We start from the raw sequence: 11,918 nt of genomic DNA, 5'->3' as shown, positions 1-11,918 counted from the left end.
TTCCTCGGAAATTTCCGAGGGCCACGTTCCGAGGAAGTCCTCCCTCGGTATATTCCGAGGAACTTTCCGACGATCTAGTGGTCCTCGGAGTTTCCTCGGAAATTCAGTTCCTCGGAATTCCGTCGGAAATTTCCAAGGGATTTCCGAGGAAAAATTAATTTCCGAGGAGTTATTTCCGAGGACTTTTTTCGTCGGTATGTCGTCGGAATAGCGTTATTCCGACGACATACCGACGATTTTTTCCCTCAGTATGCCGCTGTTTTCTTGTAGTGTTCCTATTATAAAATTTTCAGTTATTGGTTCGTCTAGTTTTTTATCTGGTTAATTTTGACTAATTAGTTCGTATGCTGCTGATCTGATGTATACATTTTTATTTCTTAGTTTACATAGATAATTGTTCAAAATAGATTTAACATTTTTATACAGTTTGTTGTTTAATAATGGTAATTATAAACGAAAAACAGTTGTTATATTTATTAAATTATATTACATTAAATTATTGTAAATAGTTAACTCATACAAAGTTATATTTTTTTCTTTTTTTTGAAACTCAAAGTTAGATATTTCTAATCAGATTTTAAAGTAACTTTAGTATAAATACAAAAATAAAAATAAATTTGTTAGTCCTTCTTAGCTTTGCTAGTTTATCATAAACACTCCAAACACATAAGAGAAAAGCAAAACTTATCAATAACTCTTAAACTCAACTTCAGATTCTGAAACAAAGATAACACAATTGGTTCCCGGTGGTAATACAAAATTGATATTTCGAGTTTTAAACCCTATAAAATCTACTACAAGTGTACAACGACAAATTGTAGTATATAAAAGTTGAATCAATATTTATTTTCATATCGAAATAGAGATAAGACAAAAAATGGTTCTTATTGTTATTATGAAACAATAACTAGGAATACAGTTAAAATGATGTAAAGATCGAAAGAGAAACATTAGGCTTTACGATAATTCATAAAATTTTAAAATCATAAATCAGAGAAGCAAACAAGGACATCATTAAGAACAATTCAGAACTCAAACACAAATTATAATCAGTCGATACTGTCGTAGTATCAATTAATATGTCTAACAACATAAGATACTAAATTTTCTTTGAATCCAGGAAGTTAAATCTGCGTAAAGTTTGGCTTTAAAACTAGATAGCTGTTTTAGCATGAAGAACAACAATAGATGAAGATATAGAAGACATATTTCTATTATAAACAATATGATTCATAGATTCATCAATTCCTTTGAAATCTTAAAACAATATTATTAAATTATTTACACATATCTATAGAGATCAAACAAAGATGTGAAAGAAAAATCATAATGAAAAGAAACAAAAAAGAAATAGTTTAGAAGAAATCCTTAATAGTAGAGGAAAGAAATATCTAAATTCTAATTAGATAGAAAATATATATTTTCTGGATCATTTACACGTGCGAATAATAAAGAACCTCGTGTAAATATCAAAAAAGATCTTCTAGTGATAGAAGCAAATAGAAGTTGGATACTATGCATATTATCTGATATTGTCGATATTATCAGATATTTCCAGCCCTCCCACCTTGCCTCAAACTGATGTTGGGAAAAATGACAACATTCAGTTTGTTGTGCCAGTTTTGGAAAGAGGGTCGTAGAAGAGACTTAGTGAAGATGTTGGCGAGCTGAGAAGTACTCAAAATATGTCGAATTTCAAGAATTCGTTCACGAACATAATGATAATCAACTTCAATATGTTTGGAGCGATTATTAAACACATGATTGACAGACAAATGAACGACTGAAAGGTTGTCACAATAAAGAATAGCCGGCTTTGTTTGAGATATCCCTAAATTTTGAAGGAGAGAAGACATCCAAGTTGATTCAGAGGCGGTAGAAGCAAGAGCTATGTACTCCATTTTGGTTGATGATCGAGAGACTATGGGTTATCTTTTGAAGGAGATAAGACAACCAACGATAAAGAACATCACCACCTCTAGATAAGATAAAATCATATCTAAATTGAAAAAAAATCAATATGATGATAAACCTAAAGGGAGTTCAATTCACCAGAGGTTGCCTAGAAGAAAGAAAGGCAAAAATTGTTTTTAAGAAAAAATAACAGCCATCTTAATAAAACCAAGTTATATAGCATGCTTTGTTTGTTTATTTACTTCTTCGTAGATTTGATAAGTTATTTATCATATGGAAAATATTTTTTACAGAAAATGTAAGAAAAACACGATAATTCATAATTGTGTTTTGTTCATGATATTTAAATCTATAACAATAAACTGTTTTTAACAATAAACTGTATTTTTAATATGTTTAGCACAAAATATATGTTAGTATACTCGGTGAGATTTTTCTGTTGGTAATTTATGGCATTGTTCACTTGTTATGTTCAGTGAAAATACAAAAAGTATGTATTTGAACATTTTAAAATGATGATAATTAAAAGTCATGCATAAAGGGAATATCATATATATTGTATAAAATTCCTCAAAAATGATTGCAACAAAACAATAATTTTGAATCAGGTAATGTTACAAACTTATACAACCAAGGTACGGCCGGCTATATGCAAGATGTAGTAGTGGTCAAAGAATATTTGTATTCGCGAGGATATATTGTATGTCGGCCTTCCTTCCAAGAAAACTATATAATTGTATATTATCAATGACATAAAAAGATATGGTATATGAGAACATTGATGACAAAGAAGGATATATGAGAACGTTTCCATATCTACTTTATTCGTGGAATACTTCAATCAACACTGGGATCGATTCCCTTTTTTCTTTGTGTCGTATGTAGGGCTAATTAGTAATTTAGATGTAGTTAAATTATAAGATGTTTGTTTGTTTTCATGTTCAAAAAAAAATGTTTACTTGTTTTACCATTACATTTATGTTCACTGATAAAAGTCACTGCACAAGAAACATATACAGTAAAAACTTTATAAATTAATAATATTAGAATTTTGATATTTTATTAATTTATATTGTTATTAATTTATAGAAATTTTATTTTTAGATTTATATATTTTAAATATGTGTAAATGTAAAAATAAAAAGAATATTTGGTTTTACGGTATATGTATTGATTAAATTTTATAAATACAATTTCTGTTGTTCTTCTTCACTTATTTGGTGTATACAAAATATATACCATAAATTTAAATGTATTTTAAATATAAAATGACAAAATAACATCAATTTATTTAGAAATGCTAAGAAATTAAATATAGTTTTCATTGTGAATAAAAACAATACAATACAATTTTTTTTATATAAATTGTATATACATTAATTATAGTGTTTTCATTGGAACCATATAGTGACATAAGATTTTTCATTAAACTATTACCTTATTATTTTGTAGATCAGAAACTAATAAAATTTATTAATTTATAGAACTTATTATTTATCGAGTATGAATTTATAGATTATTAATTTATAGAGTTTCTTCATCTAAACAAGTTACAAAAAATAATTATGCTGGAAAAATTGATGACCAGCTCTAAGAAAAAGTGAGTTTGAAGACATGATGATAATAATCAATATGTGTTTCATAGAAATGGGGAAAGAGAAAAGAAAAGGTCAAGACTAGTGGGCAAACAGAAGGGTGCAAAAGCTGGGACCAGCATGAAAAGCAAATTGGCCATTGTTTTTTATTCGCTTTCATTGGAAACTAAACCTTTCTGATATATTTCAGGTTTAGTTAGGGATGTTCATTTTTTAGTTTGGACAGCTGATTGGACATTAGGGTTTGTTAGAGCTCACCTATTTTAGTTTGGACAGCTGATTGGACATTCGTGTTTGTTAGAGAAAGAGAGAGTGCCAAACATCTCAAAAATGGGAGACCTTTATACGAGTAACCCAATCCATATATACTCATTTTTTAATCTATTTCTTCGTTAGAAGTCAGTTAAAATCGTGTGATAAGTTTGACTGAAAGATTTTAATCCTACCTATTGACAGCTGCTCATTGATATTGTTGTCGATTACAAATTTGAGGTATACTGTGATCTATTGTGAATTATTTATCTTTAATACTAAAGAGAAGTTAGAACAGATCCACTGTTGAAAATAAAATCTAGAACATAGAGACTGGTGAAAAATGGTGGATAACCTAAAAATAACTTCAGAACTGAGATAAGATTCAAAATTAACAACCGTATTAATCGTATTAATCAAATATATTTACGCAAGTTATCAACTTCCCTAATATATATACATCTACATATATATCCGACTTAATCAGGTGTACTAATTAGTTGTATCTATTTTCTGACGCTAGCTGGTCCCTCTATTAACAAGGAATGATTGAAGTATTTTAAAACTAATTATTATGCAAAATTGAACGAGTGAATATTTGTTTTGGAGTCATGCGGAGTTGAGTAGCTCATGTGATGTGTTACAAGGAGTTATCACGAAATCGATGTATCATCACATTTATGACTTCTTGCAACCCCACACCCTCTTCCTCCAGTCACCACCGCACTTGGGGGGCGATTTATATATATATATATATATATAATGAAACTCTTGGCCTAAAATACTTTTGAGGAAATAAAAAAATGACTTAAACTTGAGTAGTAGATGATTCCCTTAAGTTTGCCGAACCCATCCTTACCCTTTTTCGTCTCGTCCTACAAGCATTTTTCTTCAGGTCTAGCGTCGCTCGTTCTTGGCTCACAAGTGTTTGGATAGTGATAGAATACGGGGAAATCAAGATAACAAAATTACTTTATTCCGACAATGAACTTCCCTTTGTTTGGAAATAGCTGGTAGACATCGGATGATGAGAGACTACTCGCCTACTAAAAATATAACTGTCATATAATATGAAATTATGGACTAAATAGATTGGGTTATTCGAGTTACAGACTGAAATACTTTAGTGTCAATAATCGATAACTACTAATTAAGGACTTTAATATGTTTTGCCCCAACTCCTCTTCAAAAACTCTTCTTTCCCCCTATAATAAAATATATATTATTATTTTTATTTTAAATGAATAATGTGGCTAAAGATAAATTGCTTCCTAATAAAATAGATTATTTACAAAGGCCAACCAAGAGATCCAACCCACCTAAACTCAACCCTAAAATCCGATCAACCTAAAAATAAACTATCGTGTTTCCTTCCCCACCTCAAACTCTCCCTGTCATTTGATTTCATCTTAAATGTCTAGGCTTTATAATCCAAGCACGAGAAGGATAGTGGTGAGCAGAGAGTGATCTTTAACGAGAACTCATGTTGGAATTGGAAGGGAGCCAACAACGAGATGGAGATTGAATCTGAAATGTTTCGTATGTCTTGGGGAGTTACAATGGACGACATTCATGGTCCATTCGTAATTGGAAATCAACAAGAAAGTGTGCAGCTGCAGAAGAAGAAACTCAAACACTCGAACTAGTTAATACGGAAGGGGTAACATAACAAGATACGACACAAGAACTGAGACGTTCAACACAAGCAAGCCGTCCCACTTAGCTCAATGACTACGTTCTGATAGCTGACACAGAATGATAGATGTTTCTTCTCATACTCAACGATGAACCGATTAACTATAAAGAAGCCAGCATGATAAAACGATGGAGAGATGCATGCTCGGATGAGATCGATTCAATTAAAAAGAATGAAACATGGATATTGGTGGAGAAGCCACCATGAGTAAAATTCATAGGACTTAAGTGGGTGTTCAAAATCAAGAGAAACACAGACAGAACGATCAACAAATTCAAGTCTAGGCTCGTTGCAAAACAATATGTTCAAGAGCTTGGAATTGACATTGACGAAGTGTTCGCTCTAGTAGCCTGAATAGAAACAATAAGGTTGTTAATCGGACTAGCTGTTGCAGGTGGATGAGAGATCCACTACTTAGACGTCAAGACAGCGTTTCTACACAGAGAACTAAGCGAAGACGTGTATGTGTCGCAGCCTGAATATTTTAAAAAGAAGGGAGAAGAACATAAAATTTTCAAACTTTCTAAGGCATTATATGGTTTATGACAAGCTCCAAGAGCCTGGAACACAAAGCTTGACCAGATTTTAAAGAGCTTGACGTGTAAAAATTGCTCTAAGGAGAGTTCAGTGTATCGGAAAGAAGAAGGAAAGACACTACCTATCGTGGCCATATACCTAGACGACCTGTTTGTGACTGGAAACACCCTCAAGTCGATCATGGAGTTCAAAGCATCAATGTCATAGAAATTTGAAATGTCTGATCTCGGAGAATTGACTTATTATCTCGGCATTGAAATAAGTCAAGGATCAAACGGAATAGAGATCAAACAAGAGGCATATGCACGGTGAATATTACAGGAAGCAGGGATGGACACTTGCAACCCGACACTAATACCTATGGAATTAGGCCTCAAGTTATCAAAAACAACAGGGGAACCATAGATTGATGCAACTATCTATAGACGAAGGATTGGCTGTCTTAGATATCTTCTACATACAAGACTCGTCCTAGCATTCTTGGTGGGAATACTTAGCAGGTACATGCACTCTCCTCGTGAATCACATGGAAGCACATTGAAACAGGTTGTAAGGTACTTGCGAGGTACTCTTGGGCTCGGCTTGGTGTACAAGAAAGGAGGAACAAAGAAACTCATTGGATAGAGCGACAATAGCCACAACATTGACATAGACAATGGAAAGAGCACCATTGGGATCGTATTTTGTTTCGGCAAGACACCTATAACATGGTATTCTCAGAAACAAGAAACCATAGCCCTCTCATCTTGTGAATCAGAGTTTATGGCTGCAATGGAAGCTGCTAAGCAAGCCATATGGCTTCAAGAATTAATGAGCGAGAGCATGTGAAGGAGGAACGAGAAGTTCGATCCCTTTCCTAGAATAGATTTTTAGTTTTCATTAAAATAGCCATATAGTTATTTTGTGCTTGGGACCCATTTGATGTCAGGCACGGCCCTGCATGAGAATATGAAAAGATCAACTCTCATCCATGTCGTTTGATTGCTTGAAACCGAGTCCTCAAGTGCCTCTAGGAATGAGACAACTGTGAACTTATCTACAATAAGAGTGAAAACTGTATTTATAAAAATGAAACAAAAAGCTTTTGGAAATTCTATTGTAAGAGCCAGACTCACATTTACTTGGGTCGATGCCGAACTGAGTCAAATCTATCTGTCCTGTGCGAAGTACCTAGAGCGAGAGTAAAGTGGAGTCAGAATATCAAGCCAAGAACGCAAACAACATTGTCACTGAGGGGCTTACATAGGTAAATGCATCTACTTGTTGACGAAAAGGAGGACTCTGCAACAACTCCAGTATATCTTCTGCCCTACAGTGACCCTGTCAAAATCCTTGGATTAGTCCAGTGCATGAACATTGTTATTAGCCTAGTGGACTCGGCAACAATAATTGACGTCAGTGAGCTAACAAATTAAATGGAAGTTAGGGCCAATCCGAATTTGTCTATGGTATTAATATAAAAAAAATTACTTGGTGTGAATTCTATTGTTCTGTCTACCCAATCAAAGCTATTCCACTCTCAAACAACAACACCAACAGATAAAACGCTCTCCTTTCACCACATACAACTTTCTAATCCCACCCCTAAATCATTTCATAATCTAGAGACCCTCTGCGCCTCTTACATCCCCAAAATTTACAACAAGACTCGGTTGCTTCTATCACACATTTAAATGAAAGAAAGAACTTACAATTCCATGTAAATACACATCTTCATTAAATATACAAAACACTGACGCCCAGCACATACCTCAGGTAAATGCGAAGACAATCGTTCTTGTACCGGTAACATCTCAAGCAATGGCATAATCAACTCAGGCTTCAGGATATCCCCTAATACTAGGCCTTCGGTAGATGAAACATGAGGACGATGTGGTAAATAATGAATAAACAGAATACCTAAAATTGAAAATATTCACCTTCGTCTTTACGAAACAATCTAAGTATTCAGAATGAAAGAGGTATGAGATCATATTTGGGCATCCTAGAAGACAACAATATATCAAAATGTAAGGTCTTTACATTTTATCAAATAAAGATTATAGAACAGAGTCGACGGCTGGTGTGCTAGATAGTTGTCTAAAGGTGGGAAGGACATTCAAAAATTGATTGCTTTGGCTCTACCAATTTATTTATGTCTAGTTTTCTTCTTCCTTTCGAGATTTGTGAAAATTTAGCCAGTGTCATTACATAGTTTTTCCTTGACAAAATCTGTTAAGAAATAATATAACAAAATCTTACTTAAAATTTAATTATTTTTGTAAAATAACATATTAATTAATTTAGTAATTCGTAATATAATATTATTATAAATAAATGTTAACTAAGAATTTATTATAAAAAAAGAAAATAAAAATTATATACTATTTTTTTATAAATTCTATAATTATATTATGTATTATATAAACATAGAAGTGCTATATAAATTAAATATGATAAAATTATATTAAATAGCTAAATTAACAAATTTTATTTTTTTAAATTGTTTTGTTTTAAATAAATTATCACTCATCATTAACATATGTTAAACTTTTATATCTACAACTATATATTATATTTTAATTTATTTTGAAACTCTCAACAATATATTGTTTCAAATGTTTACATACAAAAATATAATAGTATATAATAACCTTTAGGTCATATACTATTTAAACAATATGTTATTAGAAAACTATAAAAATTAAAGCAATCAAACATTTTGAAATGTTAATTACAAATAAAAAAAAAACTTAATATCATAACATCCAAAATATCAAAAAAGTTTACTATAATAATATGATAGGTGCTAATATGTATATAGAATTTACAAAAATAATAGGACTATAATATTTAAATAAAACAGTGTTTTTACTTATAAATCCCGTAAAATACTAAAATAATATAAGTTAACGTATATTTTTTTAAACACAATAAGTAAATATAAATTATCTTAAGCATATTTCTTTTCTACATTATAAATAAAAAAAATTTAAATATGTATTATAGAATAATGTATAAATTAAAGAAAAAAATATTTTGAAGAAAGTTATCTATTTGATTATTTCGTATTGTTATTTTATTGTACCTAACTCGAAAATATATTATTAAGTAACAAAAATTAATAACAAAATAAAATATATTAAGCAAATCACTATATATTAATAATGCCGAATAAAAAATATAAACAATAATATTATAAAGTTACATAATGTATAATACTAAAATGAAAATTATATATTTAAAACATTTGTAATAATATCAAATAAATTTATAAAATAAAAATATTTGCATGGACGTGTGGGTTAAAATCTAGTTAGTACTAAGATAGACAGTTGTCTCGTCTCCTTTACATTCAGAAGATTGAAGTAATTGTATAATACAAAACTCGGCATGCCTAAATTTGGAACTCATTATCAGGAATTAATAGCAATGATTTAGGATCTAAGTGAATGGTAAAAAAAATTATGAAGCTAAAAGAAATAGTTAGACTAATAAGAAGATTTAAAAAAAAAAAAAAAACAAGAAGATTCTTTTTGATTCTTTAGCAAAATGTCTAGATCTTTGCATAAAAAAAATTATTTTGTTAGTTATTACATTTCAGTTTAACCAATTCAAATTTAAGAATAAATAATAAACAATTAATGAATTGCCTTAAAAAAAATGATGGTGAGGCCTAATTGTTGACAAAGAAACTTGAAATTTCTTTACAAAGTTTTTAAGTGATGTTTTAAATTTATCAGATCATCAATAGAAGATCTAACTGCTAAAACCGACCCTGCTTTATTCTTTTGTGTTATACTAGGGTCGGTCCGCCCTACGCGCGGAATATAGTTTACGTGTGATATATATAAATAAGTAATTATATACTTTCTTTGCGTGTATTTTATGTAAGATTTTGCATTAGAAGTATATAATAACCTTTATGGTTTTTAAGAATGTTAGGATGTGAAGGGATTGTGTATGCTAAGACTAATTATGTTTGATTTTGATGTTTGTAACTATATTAACAGGTTGCGATATATAACATATAATATTGTGTGATGAGGTGCAGGTAATGTTCTTGTAGTATGTTTTTTTTTATAATTCTGAATTCATAATTGTTTAGTTAATTGTGGGTTGTTATATTTTGGGATCTCAAAAATGGTCTTATGATTCTCATGATTATCATTTATATGAATGAATTGACTGCATGTTGTTACGGTTTATATTATGCTGAATATGATATCGAAAAGCTAAGTAAAATAGTGAAAGTGTAAATCTAATTGTAGATATTATAAATTAAATCTTAAATGTACAGTTATAAAATTTTATTTCAAAATTTTCAATTCGTTTAAGGTCGTTCCCTATCTGTAAAGAAGATACTTTCAATTCATAAGTAATCTACGATTTTTGAAGTTCAGTTATTTTTTTTTTTACTATTATGTAAATAGTTTAGGTTTACTTTTTAGTTTCTATTAGTTTCTTAATTTTTACAGTTTTAAATTAATATTTTGTAGTTTTTTGTAATTGAATAACATAAAGTTTTAAATTTTATGTGTTAAAAGGATTTGTCTTATAATTTATAACGCACGAATCTTTTGCCAATCGACATAAAAACTATAAGCGGGTTATATCCTTTTAACACATAAAGTTTAATCGGAGAGTGAGATCGCTGAATATACCATGATTATGCCGGAGAAAAAAACACTTGAAAAAAAAATCAGAGAATTCAAAATTGATGTTGGTGGAGTCGGAAAGAAACTTATCTTTGTTTTTAAACAAAATCATGTTTGCCATGTCTATTTGTCACCTTTGTGATCTTATGTGCCCAGTTTTCCTTTGAAAAATCATCTAATTTTTTTTTATATATCTTTGTTGAAAATATGTTCCTTTATATTGATTTTAACTTCATATTTTTACTTCCAAAATCTTATTGATCATTTAAATACTGTAAATAACGAAATGTACGAAATTTAATATTTAGAAGGGACTATTATATGTATTGTAACTAACTCAAATACTTAGTTTTAAATATCCATATATTTTTTAAATGTCACTTGTCTAAAATTATTTGTTTAAAAAATTGTAAATACACTTTATGAGTGATAAGTTTGTAACTTTGACTTGTAATTTTTCATGTCCGTTCCCATAACATTTCTCTTCAGTGTGAACAAAACTTGTATTATAACAATCAACCATAAGTTTGAGTTTCGGCAGAACATTGTGTTCCACGTGAGGTAAACCTAAGTTACTCAAAATTCTCTATCGTAAGTTGATAGTGATTATTTTTTTTTATCACTAACAGAAAACAGCGGTATTCTGACGGACATTCCGACGGAAAATGAAATCCTCGGAATATCCCGAGTTTTGTGTTTCCTCGGAATTTCCTCGGAATATACCGACGGAATTCCGAGGAAATACAAATCCGTCGGAATATTCTTATGGAATCCCGAGGAAAACCGTATTCCTCGGAAAAAAACCGATGAATTCCGAGGATATATTATAGCCGTTAGAGAGCCGTTGCGGGATTTTAAAAATTCCGAGGAAATTCCGACGAACTAGCCGTTTCCGTCGGAATTATGTCGGAATTTCCTGTCTGTCGGCAGGATTTCAACTATAAATACAAGCACCCCTCTTCCTCTTCATTCACTCCATATCTTCATCCTCCCTCTTACTCTCTTTACACACGAATTTGATTCATAAAAAACATGTCTTCTTCAAATTATTTTCGTTCTTGGATCGATCGACCTCATTTGGATCCGAACACGAGATTGCTTACGGAAGAATACCAACGAGGTATAACCGAATTCATGGGGTTAGTTCACCAACAACCGGAAGCAAAAACAGGTATGTTAAGATGTCCTTGCTCTAATTGTAAAAATAGAAAGGTTATTAAAGAGTGGGATGTTTGGACTCATCTATATTTGAGTGGGTTTACACGAAGTTACAAAATTTGGTATCAT

Source organism: Brassica oleracea, chromosome C3 (genome assembly GCF_000695525.1).
Source record: "Brassica oleracea var. oleracea cultivar TO1000 chromosome C3, BOL, whole genome shotgun sequence".
NCBI classification, from domain to species: Eukaryota; Viridiplantae; Streptophyta; class Magnoliopsida; order Brassicales; family Brassicaceae; genus Brassica; species Brassica oleracea.
The sequence above is the reverse complement of the archived record's forward strand: the minus strand, read 5'-3'. Positions refer to the sequence as shown.